General features: G+C 41.8%; 1 protein-coding gene across 3 annotated transcripts in view; it reads right to left on the bottom strand.

Moving 5' to 3' along the window:
- The window catches only part of KPNA3 (karyopherin subunit alpha 3), a 542591-nt gene that overhangs the window by 510131 nt on the left and 11156 nt on the right, over nucleotides 1-21304 (bottom strand). The window contains exon 1 of one of the 3 annotated variants that reach the window (XM_069205361.1): nucleotides 6220-6285. The exons of the other annotated variants lie outside the window; for them this stretch is intronic. The gene's annotated coding sequence lies outside the window, so the exon portion shown is untranslated. Of the gene's footprint in view, nucleotides 1-6219; nucleotides 6286-21304 lie in introns of those variants that run through there. 3 annotated transcript variants of the gene reach the window in all.

The following is a 21304-nucleotide window of genomic DNA, read 5'->3' as shown; positions in this document are numbered from 1 at the left end:
TTGCACCCCTTCTATTTACAATTTAGTATTGAACACTCAAGGATGCAGTTTTTAATTTTTTTATTTGGGATCCGAGAGGCAGCAATTGCTTCATCAAACAGTGAAATTCATGGACACTGCAAGAAGTTGTCAGAATCTGGGTCACTTTGATTAAGCCTTCCAGGAGCAGATAAAGTTGTAGGCATCACCTACAGTGGAAAACAAGCCATCTGTGCATAAGATACCTAAGATCCCAGAATCAGGTTAAAGATTTGCTATATTACTGTGTGGAGATAGACTTTAAGACAATGAAAAATTGCCAGATGGTTTTACACTTCTGCTGCCGTGAATCGTATGGGTGGGAATATGAAGGATTGGAGGGAAAGGGATTTTGGAATAGGGGGAGATATTTTCAAATGTTAGAAACACTCACAAAATTCTAGCTTTGAGGCTACAACTTGCAAGACATCATCTATAATGTCTTTACTTACGAGCTTCCATGTTTAAAAAAGTAGTAAACATTTGCAAAAGCCCAAAATGAACCATTTAATAAAGGGATGTAGCAAGAAAGTAGTTCTTCACAATGGAAAGAGTTTCCAGGAAGACCAAAATGAGATAGGAAAAAAAAGAAAGAAGAAAAAAACCACTCTAGATGCAACTCTTCTGACCAAACATCTACAGACTGAGCACAAGTGCAGAATTAGCTGGAACAGAAATGTGTCTCGTGTCCAAATGCTTTGAGACGTATGGTACAGAATGAAGCTCTGAAGCCCAGGAACACTGTAAGCAACAAACTCCATGGCAAGGCTTCTGTAAACGTCCTCTAAAAATCCTCCTAGAAATGACAGATTCCTTGAGTTCTTCAGAGTCAATAAGCTTGCTATAAGCAAAACTACCTTTAGAATACATAAAATGTTTTTCAGAGAACCAAGACCTTGCATATCTAACAGCTGGTGAATAGTAATAATTCAATTTATTTCATGATTTGGAACCCCATGGTGGGCCACAAACAATTTAATTCATAAAAACACAATACGTACTCGATGAACACAATCGACATCAAAATCCATGTTGTCTACAAAATATAATACATCTGAATTGCAGCCCAAACAGCTGGTGAATTATATCCCTAAAAAGTATTAATTTTAACAGATAACAAATTATATTGGTTAATTGTTTTATAGCGACATGGGATAGTAAACACCAGACTGCACTTTATAAGCTTATTGCAAGTCACCGACGAGGTCCATGGTCATGCAGAGGCTGAGTGGTTTTGTGAGGCTAGGCACTTCAAGGTGGCACGCAATATCTATTTTAATGTACAGGTGGGTTATGTTATTCCTTATAGTAAGTGGGTTAACCTCAACAGCCTCCCAACAGAGCTCTCGATACTTGCCCCCAAGTAAGATGTGAATAGTACATCCAGTACCATTTTGTTTTGGATTTTGGAATGGTAGTCTGATTCCAAGAAACATGTAAAGCAAACAGCAGATTTAGATGCCCTAGTTGAAACTTTCAAACCTCTGTGTTCCTCCTTGCTGAAGGAATACCTACAGCCTTCAAGGATGCTGATAGGCTAGAAGGCACAAGCAAGCAGAAGCCTAAAGTGAGTGCAGTGGACTAGAGAAAGGCAGCCTGTCCACCAAAGCAAATTAATAGGGTTAAAAACTGCCTGGTGGCTGCCTTGCTTTAGTTGGCCCCAGTCATTTGCCAACAGTGGGAGTAATTGGTGGGGGGGGGGGGTTGTGGGTGTGGCTAGATGCCAGCTAAGATGGCCACAGCCTAGCGCAGCTCCACGCTCCTTCTCAAATGATCCCATCATCCATTTAGTTATCCACACACCGGTACTGAATTATAATCCCTGGCATCCAGCTGACCTTGTGGTGGACCGGGAACAGCCAAGTACAGCTGGTGGCCAGCTGGGAATGAAGCGCAGCAGTGAGGCCTACTGCGCTGAGGTACCCATGGGCGGCTTGCGGCTGCCGCGGAGAGGAGGACTTTGGGGACGGACTGACCCAGTGACAGAGAGCGCACCAAGGCCCTGAATTGTGTAGCGGCTACTGTGCTGTTGGGGAAGCCAAGAGCAGAGGACGGCAGACTGGTAGAGTTTGACGGGTGAGCTGCCCTAGCAGAGGAGCAGGGTTGCACCAATCCCCCCCTAGTAAACTCCCCCTCCCCCAACCGATTCACAGGGGTGGAGGGCCTAAGGCGCACCGTCGGAGATCAGGCTCGGAAGAGACTGGCTTTGAAGACAGCTGGGTAGGCGGCCAGAAGGCTCCACCCACGAATGGACTAGGCTGTTGCACTATCCTGCAGGCTGCTGGAGGGCTGCATTGGCGGACGTTGGTTGCCACACACGTGGCCTACATCAAGTAGTGAAGGAGGGGGCCTGGAATGCACAGGTCTGGGGTGCCCCTGCAGGATGAGTGAGAGGGGGGCATGCTGGCAGACCAGATGAGGAGCAAAGAGAAGGACAATTGGGGCCTTGTGGGCTGCGAGAGAGTGCCTTAGAAAAGCTCCTGGAACAGAGGGGCCCAGATCCTCGGTGAGTTGGTGCACCTTTGGATGGTTTACGGGGCCGCTGGCCCGGGGGAGCCTTGAGGACAGAAGCGGCAGTGCTCGGGGACCACCGGCCATGGGTGGGGCAGACACCTGGGGTACAGCAGTGAACCTCTCTTTGGGGCCACCGGTCTGTGCAGCTCCAGTGGGGAGAGTAGACTCCAGAGCGGAGGGGGAAGAACCCCCTGGTGGGGAAATCAGACTTCGGGTGCATCGCATGGATGGGTAGGTGGATGGACCGGATCCCGCTTCTTGAGCACTGCTGGGCCACTGAACCCTGGGACATCTGTTGGGCTGGTGACGCCGCGGAGCGAAGAACCTGCTCCGCTGTTGCTGTTCATAGTGTGACTACATATGTATGTGGACAGAGATGCCATCCTTAGGGCAGCAAGACGGGTGGATCCCCTGACATATCAATCTGCTACGGCAATGCTTTTCCCGGAATATACCTTTAAAGTACAACAGCAACGCCGATCATTCTAAACTACTAAATCTAAATTGAGAGCGAGCCAGGAACTGCATTGACCACACATTACATTGAACTCCCAGCTCGGTACTTAAGATGAAGGCATTAAGAAGACAGTATGGGAATGGTGCACAAAGCTGCGGCAGCTGATTGTGAGGAGGGGGGTGCCCTACCTGCTCCCTCAAAACATGGGATGGTTCGAGAAACAAAGGAAATGGCTACCTCGCCGGCGAGCCAGGAGACTTCTGCTGATAATGTGGATTTAACGCAGAGGTCGATGTCGACTGCACGGCAGAAAGACTGATCTTTAGCAGGTGGGTCAACTATGTTTCATTATGGATGTACAAGGGAGTATGGGGGGCAATAGTTTTTAAACAGTTACGTGTGGCTCCCTACCTATCTGACCACTGTCCAATAGAGATGATCACGACTGGGGGGTGGGGGTGGGGGCAGAGGCCCAAAAGGCTTATTTGAGGAGTGCGATCACCAGCTATATGAAAGATCAGAGAGAGAAATGTAGGCAGAAGATCCAGGACCTAGAGGGGCAAATCTTGGATCTGGAGGGCCGTCTTAGATCTCGCAGGAGGTCCTCCTGAGATATAACACATACGCAGGCTCTGTTGAGGCAGAAACCAACACAAGAGGTACGGGCAGCATGAAAGGCCTCTCTTAGCAGAATCTACTAATAGGGAGACAAGGCCAGTAAAACCTTGCTTTGGTTGTGCACACCCAGGACGGGACTGGCCGACATACTTGCAGATGGGGGATTGGCTCGAGGGTGATGGGCCTTGGGCCGATGGCTCAGGCCTTTGACAAATATCATCAGGGCCTTTATCAGGTGGATCTGAGGGGCCCACGGCCAGACCTCCTCCAGCTCATACAAGATCCAGCAATTCAGAGTCTTTCAGCAGCAGACTGAGCTTCCTTAGAGGTGGACGTTTCGGTTGAAGAGTTAATGGCAGCGTTAGGACATCTAAACCCTGGGAAGGTGCCCGGACTAAATGGTTTCTAACCAGAGTATTGGCGTTTGGTATGGCAAGAAGCAGGCCAGCTATGCTGGAGATGTTCGAAGAGGCCTTGGAAAAGAGCACACTATCTCCGGACCTCCAAAGGGCAGATACTGTAGTACTGCTCAAACCAGGCACTGCTGTGAAGACTTCCGACCTATCTCGCTACTCAACACGGAGTTAAAGGTGTGGGTGAAGATGTTGGGCAGTCTTTTAGGAAATGTTACTGGCCACCTAGTACACCAAGACCAGTCCAGGTTTATGCCAACGCTGGCAAAAAGACAATTTGCGGCGTGTACATAACGCCATTGCCCTAGGCGTGCTGGTGGATGAACACAGGGCTTTGTTATCCATCGATTTTCAGAAAGCCTTTGACTCAGTTGAATGGGCATATATGTTCACCCTTCTGGGGAAGATGGGTTGCAGATGCCAGTTCATCAGCAATGAGAGACTCTTATACCAATCTCAGAGGTAGGGTGCGCACAGGAGGGGGAGGGGGGGCGTCACAGGTCTCGGATTGATTTTCGGTGGATAGGAGCACAAGTCAGGGATGCCCCTTATCTCCCTCCTGTTTGCGGTTGTGGTAGAGCCACTGACCGCCAGGGTGCAAGAGGAACCACTATATAGGGGATTCCAATGGGAGAACAAGGTGAGTGATAGAATATAGCTATATGCCAACTACATACTCCTGTACCTGGGTGAACCTGAGAGGTCTGGACCAAGGGCACTGCATATCCTGGAGATATTTGGTGAGTACTCAGGACTCTGCATTAACCAGCGGAAGTCTGTGATTTACCTATAACCCTTTGTCCAACCGACATGACTTGGGCATCCGGCCCATCAATCCAACCTAAAGGATTTAAATATCTAGGGATGTATGTTACAGAGAGCACAGAATATTCCTTTGAGAGGAACTTCGCTCTCTGATTAGAGAGACTGTCCAAGGAAGTGTTGCTCTGGAAGGCTCTCCCCCCCGTCCTTACTGGGGCGCTTCGCCATATTCAAAATGGTGGCACTACCACGTCTTCTGAATCACTTACAAATCCATCCTTTTCCTATTGCTAAATCCTTTTTCCAGAAGGTTAACGCCCAGTTGTGTACACTGCTCTGGGGGAACAAGGTTCCATAGATCTCTTTGGATAAGTGTTGTAGACTGGTGATCGAGGGAGGTGTAGCCACGCCAAATAGCAGGTTGTATTACTGGGCTTTGCACCTTCTTATCGCTTGGTGGTTTGGTGGGGCAGGGGACCATAAGGCATTGGAGTCCCCCAAAGAGACAGCAATCGCTTCCCAATTCAGGTACATTCAGTTAAAATTGCTTCAATGCACTTATGCCAGGGCACGACTACATCGCATGGGCTATTTGACCAACAGCTTCTGTTTGCGTTTTCTGGATACACAATATACACAAGGGAATTTAACACATGTTATGGTACTACTCTGCTCTTGCCTGTTTCTGGGAGGATGTCCTTGGGAAGCTGGAGGAGGTTTTAGGCAGAGGTATTCCAAGGGATCCCAAATTGATCCTTCTACACATCACCCAAGAACTGGAAGGCACAAGATATCAAAAAATGCTTTTTCGGTTAGGCCTGGTGCTCGCTAAGAGGGTTATCGAAAAGGCATGGATGTACAGACTCCCTCGTCGAGGGGTGGGCTTGAGGTATGGATTTCTGCATGGGGTTTGAAAGACCCATTTATATAGTGAGGGGGTGCCCCAAGAAGTATCATAAAATATGGACTGGATGGGGGAAAGGCACGGGGATTTCTCCTGGAGCTGATTCCAGATACACCTTGGACGACTAACATCTACCGTGAGCCACAACTGGACAATATATTAATAGAGAGGTACCCCTTACCGAGTGGGAGGATGGGGGAAGACTTTGGTTCTGCAAGCTCTTCCTATATTATTGCCTGTTTATAAGACATGCTATGTACGGACGTTGATTGCTTATGCTGCTCTATATACTGTTGCTTGCTCTGCCTGTGGAGGGATTAGGAGCCCAGATATAAATGAAGGAGAAAAGTTAATAAAAACTTTATATATAAAATAATTTTTAAAACAGTCGGAGCAATATTTTATTAAGCATCAGAAAGTGCCAACATGCCTTTGCCAGACCTGTACAAGAGTCTTTCTATAGGCTACCTACAAGTCAGATAGCAGAATTTTGATTCTCCATAAAGACTGTACAGATTTTGTTTGTTACTTACGTTACATGGAAAAGGGGCAGTTGTAGTATACTTTAAAACACTGTAGTGGGCATCAGCGGCAATGTCAGATCTAGAGCATACCAAAAAAAACAGTCGGTAAAACACGGCATATGAGCACTCATTTATTTATATGGGCATACTGGTAATGAGGTGGCAAGGTACTAGATTTTTGGAGTACAGTGATAAGATATGTTGGTGATGGTTATGAATATGTAGCACACTCTAAGGGCCTAGGAGAAATTGTATCTTTAAAAAAACATAAGTTTGAGATCTCCTTCCATACGCTGCTTTTAACTATCTTTTTATTATGATTTCAAACATAGTAGGACTGGTCCTGCCAAATCCCTGTTCAAATGCTGAAGTTCCTGTAATCAAACCATGCCTTTTTCCCTCGAACCCTCACCTCGCTACCCAGACACCTAGAGATAATCAAGGGAAGCCTAAACTATATACAACATACCTATTAGTGCTTAACTATCTTTTGTAAAACGCCATCTGAAATCTGTTCGAACATTACAATACTTGTACGGCCCAGCAGGCTTGACTTAATGAAAGCACATTCACCAACAGTTGGGCTGTATCTGCCATTCTCCATTTCCTGATTATTTAAATAACCATATAATGTGTTTAGCTACTACCTTCTTTTAGGCAGCATTAGACAACACACCTTTGCTAAGGTTTACATCTCCTTCCCTCACACCTGCCTCCATATGATAGCCATTGGCCAAATGCTCTAAGAATCGTTCTATTTAAAGGATATTTCCCAGAGTGGGTTAATGTTCCCTTGGTTCTAAATTCCTCCATGTGGTAATTGACACGCCTTTATATCAAAGTTCAACAACCAGTCACCCTTGTGAGTATGCCTGCAAATGTCCGTCTTTGTTGGACGACTTCCATGTCATTTTCTAGTGTCTGTGCATCAGAATAAGGTCATCTGATGGTTTTTTTTGCCATTCTTTGCCTGGCCTTCAGAATGTCCATGCCTTAAAGTGTCTTGATTGTGTGCTGGTCTGGAACTACAGCCGAATGGAAAAAAAATAAAAACACATCTATGCTTTTATCACTCCTTTACAACTTCACTGGTGACCTTAAGCATTCTTCTTCCATGGATGGGAGTTTTCTGCAAAAGGTTGTTATATTTGAGCTCTACCAGTCTGAAAACAAAAGTGGTTACTGTTCTTTCCCCTAATAACTGGTCGGCCACAACATTCATGACCTCCGCTTCATTCTCTTCTATCAGATGTTCTTTAGAAGAATTGTCTTCCAAGTCAGTCATCTAATTCATCATTCATACTTTGTAATCCCTTTGTCTATTCAACCCTGGGGTACTAACCCTTGCTTCATTTCGTCCCTCTCTCCAGTGCATTAACTGAATGCATTCTTGTCCATTTTAATAAATCCTTAATGTGTATCTGGTGTTCAATACAGACTTAGCTTTTTTTATTATTTTATTGACTCAAATTGTTCCTTAAAATTAGCACTGACATACTGCTGAAAGTTACTCAAACACTGACATACACTCTTGAAAGGCTAGGTAAAAAGTACAAACTCATATACTTGTTGCATTAATACCAACAAGTTTATTGAAAATGTAATCTCAAGTATGCAAGGTTTTATGTTTCGCCTTGGCCCAGAAGACATTTTATTTAGTGTTGAATATTTTCATATTTTTACATCACATAGTTAAGTGCAGCTTCACTTCCAATATTGTATAAAAGGTATGGTGCCTTTCACTATATATTTCTCAATTTGCCACCATACAATACACAAATCTTTGTATCAGGTAGTGAATTTCACAATCACATTTCGTCATTTGTTTATATTGACCTCATTTGCATGTGGGAGCACAATTTCTGCACATTACGTTTTTTTGACTGTACATTGTTATTAAAAGTTTCTAGTTCTTCCAAGATGTGCATACAAGGAATAAAAATTGAATGGCAAGTTACATTTATCCTAAGGTTCATATATCTAGAACATAAAATGTATGGGCATAAGTCAAGAGCTGCGTCCTAAGGGCAGCAGTTTCTGCAATTCAAAATTACTACATCTGAACACTTCCTAAAATATTGGGGCAATTATAAAACTTTCCACAAAGTATTCTAGGACTGTAGTTGGAATAGTAACTAACCTTCTGGAATATGTGGGGGAAGTTCTTCTCCCTCAAAGATTCTAATACTGGAATTTGAATGGTAAATTTGACTGTCCTGTGTACACCATTAACTTGTTTCGCTGATGTTTATCAGATGCTCATGTTTCAATTGTATTGGGAATAAAGTGAACACAACCGTGTGTAATTTTAATAGAATTTAGCATTAAATGCTCGAACTGTATTTTGAACTGATGCTTGGGGCAGCTGAATTGGCAATTTACTTTTGGTCTCGCAATGTCTCAAGTTTTTACAAGAGCATTGGTGTTTATTTTTAAGTCTCGCCTGAGACATCACATGCGCTGTTGCTTGCGAGACATACTGTTAACTTACAGGAGGCTTGCAGCCCACCCACTGTTTACCATTGATTGGCTTCATCATCACTTTTGTTTATATGCTTTTTTTTGGTTAAAAGGTGCTAGTTTTCATTCCGGTTTGTCACTCCAGTATAGCATGGCCAAAGTACCTTCCTCATTCCAGCTGAGTGCCCTTCTGCTGCTAGATTCTCTCTCTGACTTTTCTTGTTCTGTTGTATGATCGACATGTCCTACTGTGCTGTCTTTGCATCCCCCTCCAACCCTCCTTCCCTTTGTCCATGGTATCTTTACCACCCCCACCATCTCCTAACCTCTGTCTCAGTACCTCAGTCTTTGTTACTGCTTCAAACACGCTACGCCATAGATGAGAAAGTATATTTCCGGAGTGTGCATCACTTACATTTTCTAACCTTGATCCCATTTGTTGTTTTGCAGACATTATATTCCTTTGTGTCGCACTTTCTTCCTATATTTGTCCGTGTTGCTATTGCTAACTAGCCTCCCTCCATACATCCCAGTGGCTTTGCCCCCTCTCCCCCCCCTTCCTCCGCCCATGACTTTGTACCCTCTTTTCTTTGTTGACATGCCATTCCATACATGACAGACAATACCACCAGAATACTATATTCTATATTACACTATAAAACGGGAAGGGGGGGGTGGTTGGAGAGAACATTTGTGCATATCCAGGCCCTTATCTCTGCTATAGGAGCAGTTTTCACAGCCATTTCGCACCTCATTCAGGCCAAGTACAGGCTGAGCAGTAACTGGAGAGCTAATGCAGATTAGCCCTGAACAGTATCAGGCAGGGTAAATGTAACTTTCTAAAAATGACGTCCAGTACATTTAATACAAATCCAACTCCATCATTAGATTGTATTTACAGAAAGACCAGGCATTTTACTCATGTTAGCAGAGGTAAAGTACACAGAGTTCTAAAGACAGCAAATATAGGATCCAGAAAAAAGTAGACCAATCTGGGGTTTCCTACAACCACTATATCAGTGATAGGCTAAGTTAAGTTGAGAATTGTCACAGTAAGCCAACGACTGTCAATGGCGTCATTAGGCAAAAGATTACTAATATTAACTCATGAAAGCCCAGAGTACATAAAGGATGGGTATCATTTTGTCAGGAATCGCTACAATATAGTCAAGGATGCAAACAATATGTGCAATGGTCGCTAATACACCAGAGATCGCAAAAACACCACTGTATCAAGAAAGGCCACTGTATGTAATAAATGGGACAATATTTGGTAAGGATAGCCATAATAATATAGCTTTGATAAGTAGGCCTACAGTTTCCTGCATTCAGGCACCCTGCTTGAAAATATTTCTTTCCTGAGTAACACCCTTGTTGAGTAAGCCTATTCTACTCTCACACCATGTTTAAGGAGGAGGAAAATGCTGCTAGGAGAGGCATCAGCCATGAAGAAATATAGGATAGCCAGTTACAATGCAATAATAGCTCAAGATTAAAAATGTCTGATTCTTGCAAAGAATCTGCAAAACTAACCAGCAGACCCTTAAATCATGTGACATACGTTTAAACAGTAAGATCTCTGCTTCTCCCACCAATAAAGACCACTGCTCTAACCAGAGCTGAAGAAATAAACTAAGGCCCCTGCCCTAACGATTCATCACCACATCATAATCAAAACCAACATCAGTTGCTCATAAGTGATCACAAACACACTTCGTTTTTGCTGACAGACCATTCTCAGTGGCCACAACCCTTTTCCAAAATTGTATTTTATCTCCAATTTTACCTTTTGTTTTCATATTTGTGAACCACCACATTACCATCTTTATCTTTCTTTACTGTTCCCTCCCCACCCAATCCACGAAAAAAAAAAAAAAAAAAAAAAAAAAAAACACTAGAATGTAGCATTCATTCCAAAGATAACGCATGCAAAGCAGTAATAAGTGCAGGCAGAGAAACCTCCCTAAATAAAGCAAACTAACTGTTATAACTTCCAATCAGAAGGCACAAAAATGGCACTAATTAGAACTCAACTGAGACCTTATGATCTTAAGTGCATTAAAAGGCGCATCAACTGCAAAAGTTGGACATCCCCCTAATCTGTAGTCGTTGCGGCGGAGAGGACCTCACATTGATTAAAGGGGTCTCTACATCACGGCCACATCCTAAATCTTTGCAACTGATGATGGTGTCGGAGAGGAAAGCTTAGTACACATCTTTTTGGTATATCCATTGGTATTTTGACAAAAGTATAGGCTTGCAGAGCAGTAATCCTCAAGTCTGAACCGTCACTCCTAGTCATGAATAAACAGAAGTCACAACCGCACCATGCACTATAAGCCTTTTTATGATCATGGACATAACAGAAGCGACTACATGACCAACATCGTTAGAGTCCACTACAAAACCAAAAACCAGAACAGATGACTGGGTGATATAGATGTAATAATAATAATCATGAAAGCTCTTCCTCAAAACACCACACCACCTTAGTCAAATTATACTTATTGACTGAAAAGGCAACCTTCCCACAAAGTATTCCCCACTACGAAGGAAGCCCCAGCCATGCAAACTTGAGTGGGACCAAAAAAAAAATTTTTTTTAAAAATCAATCAATCTTATTCTTTAAAAAAGTGTTTCATCTCTAAAAATTTTAACAGTATGCAAAGGTGTAGCATTCCTATCACTCGACATGCGGATCATATGGCTTTTGATCAAGGGCAACAAGCCTGCATGTTTATGTTTTTTCACAGGACAACTAGGTTCAAACTCGTTCGGCACAAATAATTTCTATTCTGGTTTACAATAACGTAGTATGGTGTTGGGAAGCAGGCTGGCCGACTTCTGCTAAGCCAAGACATGCATGCATATGTACAAGATGTTTAAAATGGTACATATTTCTCATGAAACACAAACTTTTACTTTTCTAGTGAGCACTAAGAAATTACAGTGCACTGTAAGCTCAGCTTGCATTAATATCAATGGTTCCAATTTTAACAAGCGTTTGCAATGTAACGGGTCTCACATTTGTTCAAGTTAGAGCTATTAGGGTTGTAAACTCCTAACTGGACTTCTCTTGCCACATAAATTGAAAGAAAAAAAAAAAAAAGAAGAAAAAAATAAATAAATAAATAAAACAGAACAAGCTATGTACAACTCTGCGCGATCAGGCTGAAATTGAAAACCACAAAACCGAGCGCGATCGTGCTGCATGGAAAATAAAAACAAAGTAGGGCAGAAACCAGGCTGAAAACATGGTGCCTCGTATGTTTTCAGTAGTTGGCGGTTGCACTCAAGGAGGGCTAAATACTGGTAAAGGCATGACATATGCGTTCCTTTCACTAATTAAATAGAGTGGATTTTAAAAGGCAAGCCCACGAACTAATGAAAGTGAAAGGTGTGACGTGGGTGTGGTAAAAAGCGAGATTACAACAGGGACGGAGTGCTTGTTTGCGTGACCATAAGAAGTGTACGTATTTACAAAATGTAACAATTAGTGGCTAATTATAACACTCCCAGAATGCTCCTGTGTTCTATGCACACATGCAGAACAATGGTGGGGAAATTTGTGGTTTGATTTTGAAAACTAAAAAGGTGTTTAAAAAATATTTTCAGCATTTTCAACTGGAGGGGGTAATGAGTGAAGGCTGCAGATACTAATTGCAATTGGTTCGTTTTCCAAATAAACACCCCCCCAAAAAATGGCAACTTGAAATGGGCAAAAACTTAGATGATTTTACTAAAGTACAACAAATGATAAAGCACTTTTAAAGGACAACTTCACAGAGCATTTTTCTCAAGCATCATTTAAATGGACAATTAGCAGAAAGCCAGAGGGGCTCAATTCTTTAAGAAATGTCATGAAAGTACACCCGAAGGTCTATTCACAAATTTCAGAAATTCACAAGAGTTTAGTCAAAGTCATAGGAAACGGCGACAACTACATGTTTCTATGCATATTTCTAGTACACTTAGGGACCTCCATTTTCCTATGTGCAAATATACAGGTGTGAGAAACTGCAAATTTACTTTTTAAAACATTTTTTTCCTCCATGTGATATTTCCCCCATGGGGAATCCCCCCCTTCCCACATTAGAAAAAGATGTACTTGTCGGAAGAACATTTCTAATCTTTTTCAGGGTGGAAGGCGGTAGGAGAGGAGATGGTGAAAACCTTAAAACGAGCAAGTTTATGAGTGTACACATACTCATGGGGCACTCCAGCTATGGAACGACTAATCACCCACCTACTTCTGCCCGTGTGTAGATCGGTTAACACGAAAATCATTGTGCACGTAAATCATTGAGTGAAAAAAGTGTACGCATGTGTAAAAAGGTAAATTCAAGATGCACACCCCTTAACATTTTTACTGAAAAGACTTTCCACAGTTCATGTTGTTGTGCTAAAGGTACCTGATTTGCCATTATTATGAGAGCTTACTAAGTGCTATATCGATGACTAAATATTTACAGTTTGCTACTACATGAAGTGTTCTGCCAAACAATTACACATGTACTCGAGTAGAAATGTCGAACTGGGGCGTTCTCCCTGATCTTCACTTGGCAACCTAGGCAGTGGCCTGCTGGCAGGACCAGAGTTTTACAGGGACATTTTGTGAAATCAAGACAGTGCCTAAATTTGTCAGGACAATTCACTAAGTGATTCCACAGACGCGAAAGTGCGAAAACATAACTCCTGAGCTATGCACAACGTAAGTGCTAGCATCTTCAGAGTCCTACAGTGATGGGAAAGCTAGCCCAAACAGAAACTATTCATAAACAAACCTCTGCAAAGGAAGATCCTGTGACTATTCAAGGAATTTAGATACATAGACGTGGTATTTTGAGTGTCTAGTACAATCAGAACGATGAACAATTAGTCTTGCTAAAGTCCACACCATACCAAATATTAAGCCCTGATATAATAGGAGGCTATTATCAATCATAACACTGAATTATTGAGAATGTTGCAGTAATATGTCACTTTACTGCTTGATACTAAAAGGAACAGGTGGATTTTTCTTATTTACATGACAACCCCATTTCTGAAGTATCTCATTCCATGGGCAACAAAAAGGGAAATACAATTTGCAAAGCCACATCGTAAAGGTACTATCAATAAACTCTACAGTAAATTACAAGTCTTACAGAACAGTGAACTTGAACCCACGCAAAACAGTAATCAGACGTCCACATTAGCCAAAGAAATACTTAGCCAGCCATTACAAGAAAACAATGTACAATTTAACAATGTGATACAGCTATACTCCTTTCCTTCACCTGTAGAGAAAGTTTTCATAGAAAATACTTTGGTCAATTAAGACAGCAGAATAGAGTAAAATGTTTCATTTACAAGACATGGCCGTGGTCCCGGGTGGCCCATGAACCAGTGCAGGGCGGTCTCCGTACATTTCCACCCTGCCTGTGTACCGTAGCACAATCAATAAGAGAAATGCAAGTTTAAGTGCAGCAGCACAAAAATGCGCACCTTAAACCAGTCAAGAAGGCAAAGCCAGTGAATACAATGACAAGTTTGCATTAAATGTTACTGCAATTAGTGACTGTATTACACATACTATTCTATTCAACTATTTCCGCTCCTAAGTATGCATACAGTAGCAAATGAATGTGCAATTGAGAAACATGCACAAGTAACAGAGACGTGCAAGTCCTGGGGTACCGTAATGCACGGTAATACAATTGTTTTGTCCAGTAACAAAGTTTTTAAAGCATCACATGTATATGCGCAGTAGCACGTACCGATGTAATGGCACCTCTGTGTTTTAGAGTATGTTTGATTATTGTTACTACTGAGTGTACAATAACAGTCACCAATGTGAATGCAGCAACAACAGTATGCGTCCTGTCACTAGTCTATCACCAGTGCGTATAAAGTGTGTGCCTTCAATAACATAACAAGCATTTGCAATGCAACGGGTCTCGCATTTCTCCGAGTTAGAGCTATTAGCAGTTGTAAACTCCCAACCGGACTTTTCTTGCCTCATTAAATGGGAAAAACGATCGCAATCGCGCTGCTAAACAAGCGAGATTGCGCTGGAAAAAAAAAAAAAAAAGAGTAAAAGTAATCCACAAACCGGATGGAAAACAGCGAGCTTCGTATGTTTTCTGTACTTGGTCGCTGCGCTCGAGGAGGGCTAACCACCAAGAAGGCATGATGTAAGCATGCTTTCCACTAACGAAAGCAAGCAGTTTTTAAAAGGCAAGCCCACGAACCAATGAAAGACACTGACATGACAGGGCTCCGAGCCCTTTTCTAACTACTAAAGCAAATGCAACGCAGGCTCAACCCTAAAGAGGCGCTAAATTTAGCGCCCGAGTGTAACAAATCAGGTTTTCTGGTCTCTCTTCAGACATTGAAGCTTCCCTCTCTCTAGTAGCTTAGAAGGTCAGATGTAAAGCAGGCAAATCTTTATTTTTTGCAGTTTTATACAGCATGAACTTCTTCCAAGGGCGTTGGTGCTAATGTAAAGAGCTCTAAATTACATTACACAAGGTCAGATTTTCATTTATTTATTTTAAGTCAGAGGAAAATTAGGTGATCCACCCAAAATCACAGGATGTTGAACCAATGGCGTGACTCGAGTCTGATCACCAGTTCATAAGTCAGAAACTCTGGTCATTGGCAACGTATTCTGAGCAATACTTACCTTAAAAACAACAAATGTTAATAATTTGTTACCATACAATGTTTTATATCGGTCTTTTGGATTTCTAAAATTAAATGAACCTCTTTTATAACAATTTCATATGTAGTGCTTTGCTAGCGCCGGTGTCTTAATAAAAATTATTAATGAGTGTTTATGTATTTTGAATAATAAGTTTATGTTGAAATTGTAATAACGTTGATAATGCACGCATCTGAAAATGTGATAACGAAGAATGGCCACCAATGTAACGAAGTGTACTAATCAATGATGAATACTAATGAAATATTGAATATATGTTAGATTAATGCAGTAATATGTCATATTAAGGGTTATGACTTTAGCTTTATTAATTGTAGGCCTTAACTTAGCAAGTGTCTTGACCTATTTTGCCAGTCCTCATTTAAAGCTGCATTTCTTAGAGTTAATAAAAGCGCTGACCAAGGGAATTAAACTGTGAAATGTCTATTGTATTGTTTAAATGTGCTCATAACGGAAGCTTTTCGTGTTTTACGTGTAATGTGTTTGAGTCTGACTTTCCCAGGACAAGAACAATGAAGATACTGACTAGAGTAGAAGCAGCAACAATATTGTTACCTGACAAGCTGTATGATGAGGACATCGCAAGACGAACCAATCAACAACATGAGAACAGAGCAATATTGGAATTCATAGATTTGGGATAGTAGTTTTATTGGACAGTGTGTGAACATACGATTAAGTGTTCGAGAATTAGGGGATGGTTTAGGTAACTTGAATATAACGACATTGCAGAGTAAGAAGACGGGTCGCTCAGACATTCTGCCCTTGCCTTCGTGTGGTCACTCATTCTGAGAGAAGACAGCTTACTGCCCATATTTTCCTGACCGAAAGCTTATGCGTCTTGATAAGAGACGTGCTTAACTTTAATGCTGAAGGACTTTGCCCTTTTATAATTCTGTCCTGATGCCTTGCTGATCGACTGATGTCCTGAGGACGAAGACTGATTCTGCTTTGCTGATCCACCCTGGGGATAGGTATATTTTGAACTTTGATTACCACGCATATTTGCTTTTTCTTTCAACTGTGCTATTTTGATAGAACCATAGTTAGATGTTTTTCCAAATTTGTGTTACTAAATTGTTTTGCATGAAGCCCAACATGCTGATGCTAATCTGATGTTAGTTAAGGTCCTGACTTATGATGACAGACTATGCTTGATGAATTTCTCTGCTAAACTTAATGTACTTAATTTCATTGACGCAGCTGACTTTGCTACTGATTTGCACCATAACTCTAGAATGTGTTGTAGTTAAAGCTTTGATTAGATTACGTTTCTTCCGCCGCTTTGGACAACCAGTGTTGTTGGTGTATGCGTCTCATTTGATTTTGAGATTAATTTACATCACCTTAGCATTGTTAATATAGGGAAATAAACATTCTAAACTTTTACTAAATGTGCGGTTATTCATGACTGAAAGGTCATGGTGCGCGACAACTATGGACTCCATTGATTATTGATTGCTGATTATTGTGTATTGATTATGTACTGGAGCTATGATAAGAACATCTTAATTAAGAGTCAAAAGGTTCATCCACCTATTTGCGCCCCCTTGTAAGTTTACTTATTAAGGTCAGGCGCGCTGACAGCTTCATATCGTTACTTCTGCATTTTTAAAAAAAAATGTAGACTCGTAGGAGTTTTTACTCCACTTTATGGTATTCAACTTATTGACCACAAAATGATGTGAGGTTGCCCTGCCAGTCTATGCCGATTTCTGGTGCTCCCCTAACTTCATGAGCAAAAGGCAGGGCACTGAGATGATGTGAATTGAGCTGAAAATGTCATCTACTACCTCAAAGGAAAATCCTCTATCTTTATTTGAATACCTCAGGCTAAGTAAAGGGCCTATCTGTTCCGCACTATAAAATAAACATTTCCAAAGCAGCAAACCTGTCCTTTCAGCACGAGTGAGAATGAGCATAGTTTACAGCAGTAATGTTGTAAATTTAGAGTAAATCATATCTACGTAAATGCTTTCCAGCTGTCATTCATTAGGTGAATCTTATTTAAAAAATAAAAAATAAAAAAATAAAAAATTAACACAATTACTCAATTCTTTAGCACTTTATTCTTACTAAATAATTTTTCGTCCCTGATCAGTTTCTCTCTGTCCACTTGTGTGTTATTCTTCACTAATGCAGAGACCCGTTCATTTTTTGCAGGTCCCCTGCTTACTCTACTATGCACCAACAGCATTTTGAAGCAGAGTTAGGCCTGTGTAATCAACTAAAAACATACAGATAACCTGAATCTGAACGGAGACACCGAGATGGAGGACTGCCATCTAGAGAGGGAAGCAAGGACACCAAGAAGTGGATTCTGACAAGGGTCACTGGCCGTGTCCCTAACAAAGAGGCACAACATAGGGTTTCTCACCAATACGGAGATACAGGATCACTGGAATGGGGACATTTACATGGAGATACTAGGACACTCAAAGTCAAAGACACAAACACTGACACAGGTACAATGAAAATACCAGGACACAGGAACAATGAAACAAGCACTGGCAAAGCCGCTAGGAGCTACAGCCTTTGCTAATATACAGTAGCCATGTTGTACACCTGCGTGGCTGCTGCTCAACAAGGCTAAGTGTTACTGTCTTAGAACAGAGAGGCGTGGAATTAAAACGAGTGTTGTAGACTAGCATACAAGAGAGTGGACTGGTGAAGAGCGCACTGGCACAGAGAGCTGAAGAGCGCTGCAGAGCACACTGTGCAGCACAGAGTAGAGCGGCATAAAGTGAAGTGTAGACTAGCAGAGTGGTTCAGAGTAGAATAGCTGAGTGGTAGAGTATATCGCCAGAGCGGCAGTGCTGCAGAGCAGAGTGTCAGAGCGCAGTGGTGTGGAGTGGAATAGAGCGGCATAGAGAGCAGTGGCACAGAGTACAGTGATGCAGAGTAAAGTGCACTGGCCTAGAATGTAGTGTTTTAAAGTACAGGTGGCGCAGAGTACAGAGGCATACAGTGGAGTGGCACGGAGTGGCGTAGAGTAGATTGTTTTAGAGTAGAGTGAAGTGGCACAGGGTACAGTGCAGTTGTGTAGGGTGGCATAAAGTCTTGTACAGTGCAGCGGCAGAGAGCGGGGTGCAGAGTAGATTGGAGTAGAGTGCAGAGGCATAGAATTGAGTACAGCGGGCAGAGTGGATTGGTGTGGGCTAGACTGGTGTGGTGTAGAGTAGCAAAGAGTGCACTGGCATAGTAGAGTGGTACAGGGTAGCGTAGAGAGCCATATAGTGAAGTGGCATAGAGTCCAGTGGTGTGGAGTGGAGTATTCATGGTGTGGTAGCACACCGCCACTACAGACAACACATTTTAAATTGAAAATGCCATCACATTTGCACAAAGTTTTATTTATAAAACTACACAGTGCACAGACAAAGCTGTGGAAATTGCATCACCTAGGTAATGATTTTGGTGTCCAGTTGTGCAGATTGGATTGGTGTAGACTAGATTGGAATGCTATAGAGGTCAGTGGCGAAAAATGCATTGACAGTAGAGTGGAGAGGCGTAGCGGCTTAGAGTGGAGCGGTGCAGTGGCATGCTGCAGAGTAGAGTGCAGTGGAATGGAGTGCTGCAGACTAGAGTGAAGTATTCATTGTTTGGGAGCACACTGCCATTGCAGACAACACATTTTCAATTCAAATCACCATTACGTTTGCATGGATAAAGTTTTACTAATAAAACTATACAGTGCACAGATGAAAATGTGTGGAAACTGCAGCACATAGTTTAGTGATTCGATCATATTAAAGCATTTGTTTCCAACACACTTAAGCAATAATAAAGTACCTCATTTGTGAGTTCATAATTCTGAATTACTTAGTTCATGTTAATGTTGTCGCTTACTGGTGGTGGGGGGGGGGGACAAAGGAAAATAAAATAAAAAAAAACACTTTCCCACCCCTAGTATCTAGCAAGATAGTCACAGAAATTCTCATTTTGATGTCAGAGAAAGAAAAGTAAACAAGCGCCCTTGGAAGACAGCGCCTGAGATTTGATCTCAGTCTTTGAAAGAAAAGCTAACGTGCAGAGATAAAGATAAGACTTAAAGGCCTGTTAACAGAAAACCAGTTTGTGGAAGAATACACGGTTTAGGTAAAGGGAGGGAGAAAGTGAACCTGGCGAGCCTAAAGCAAATAAAGTCAGCAAATGAAAAGCCAGAAAGTTAGTTACAAAGCCAGTGATAATCAATGAGCTGATTACATTCCTAGGTCAACTTCCTGAAAGTCCTCAAGATGTATTTAGCAGACCACAAAGCTCTGCTGTCTGGTAGGCTGAGACCTAAAAAAAAAATTAAAAAAAACCAGATACAGGCATATTGAAACTGACTGTCATTGGGGCAGTGACCCAGAAATACTTATACAGGGTCACTACCCTGGAGCTCCAACACTAATGGAGTTTCCCAAAGACACTGACCCAGGAACGGATACAGGCTGAAAGGACACCAGGAGACTGAAAACTTCACTTGTATATATAATACTATCACACTAACCATGTATAGGAGTGCAGTGACAAAGGGATGCTGATATAGTGATACTACCTTTATTTATTCTGACCACTTCAGGAAGAACATCAGAATATGGTGGAGGTAATTGAAGGCATTCTGGTCCAATAACTGCAACTTATTTCTGTGGCTCACTTATACCATGAAAAAAAACATCACCACTACCATTCCTCGACCTGGAAATTATACTAGAGAACAATGTTTACACAACACGCATACACCACAAATCAAATCAGTTAAATTACAAAAGTTTCCATCCTCTGGCACGCAGGTATAATCTCCCGGTGGGAGAGTTGCTCCACTTACATCACAGTTTTTCATTCATCAATGATTATGATACTTAAGCAGAACAACTTACAAACATATCTAAACAGGCTATACGAGATGCATTGTCACCAAGGCATCCAAGAAAGCTATATACAATTAGACAAGCATTGCTGTAGGACAAACAGAAAACTGAAGATCACCTAATCTTTGTCACTACTTACAGCACAATATCCCATACAGTTTAATTGTTGATTTAAAAAAAAAAGGAAAAAAAAAAAAACACTGGCAAATACTGTGCTTTAACAAAGTGAAGATCTCAAAACAAATGTTTTCCCTTGTGTATTAAAAAAGCTTGCAAGCCTCAGAGATTGCCTGGTACATATGAAACCATAAGCCTAAAAACCCGGAACAACCAGACCACATGGGGGTACACAACCAGTGAAATTACATTTCCCAAGCGGAAAATGCAGTGTGTTTAAATTTACAGCCATTATCAAACAGATAGCAGAGGTGTGGAATTACTCTTGTCCGGTGCCCAGGACTTATTGTTTGGGGTCAGAGGCAACAAGTTTTCATGTTTACTTTGTCTGATAGACAAGTACGCCCAACCCCTTTAAACACCAAACCAGTAACTGCCACTTTACAGTACACGTCAACACTACATATTGTTTTACCATTTCCCTAAAGCATCTGTTAGTAAAAATGTGTTTGATGCATGCCAATATTTTTTGGGGGGAAAAGGGGCAAGGGTGGGGGGGGGTATCAGTTCAAAGCTGTTATTGGCAACATGAAAGTAATTTAAGGGCGCAGGACACAGAAATGCACGCATGCATTAATTCAGATTAAGGGCATGGAGGAATTTGGAAATGTGCACTAAAGTACACCTGGAAACCACACACCTAGCAAACCTTAATGAATTTCATTTTCTCATGAGCAAATAAACATGGTCACCAATTTGAACCCTGGAAGGTTCGCTCATTATTTCATCCTTCAAAGGGTCAAAGGGTCAACAATGAGTACAATCGAGTTGGTAACAAACATCATTCATTTTGACGACAAGAAGCTTTAAGGTGAACATGCACTTTACAAATGCACGTTAGGGTAGGTTATATTTTTACTCCTACAAAAATGTTGAGTCATTGCAAATTCACATT

The sequence above is a fragment of the Pleurodeles waltl genome, chromosome 8 (assembly GCF_031143425.1).
Source record: "Pleurodeles waltl isolate 20211129_DDA chromosome 8, aPleWal1.hap1.20221129, whole genome shotgun sequence".
Taxonomy (NCBI): domain Eukaryota; kingdom Metazoa; phylum Chordata; class Amphibia; order Caudata; family Salamandridae; genus Pleurodeles; species Pleurodeles waltl.
This window is presented reverse-complemented; position numbering and strand designations above follow the sequence as displayed.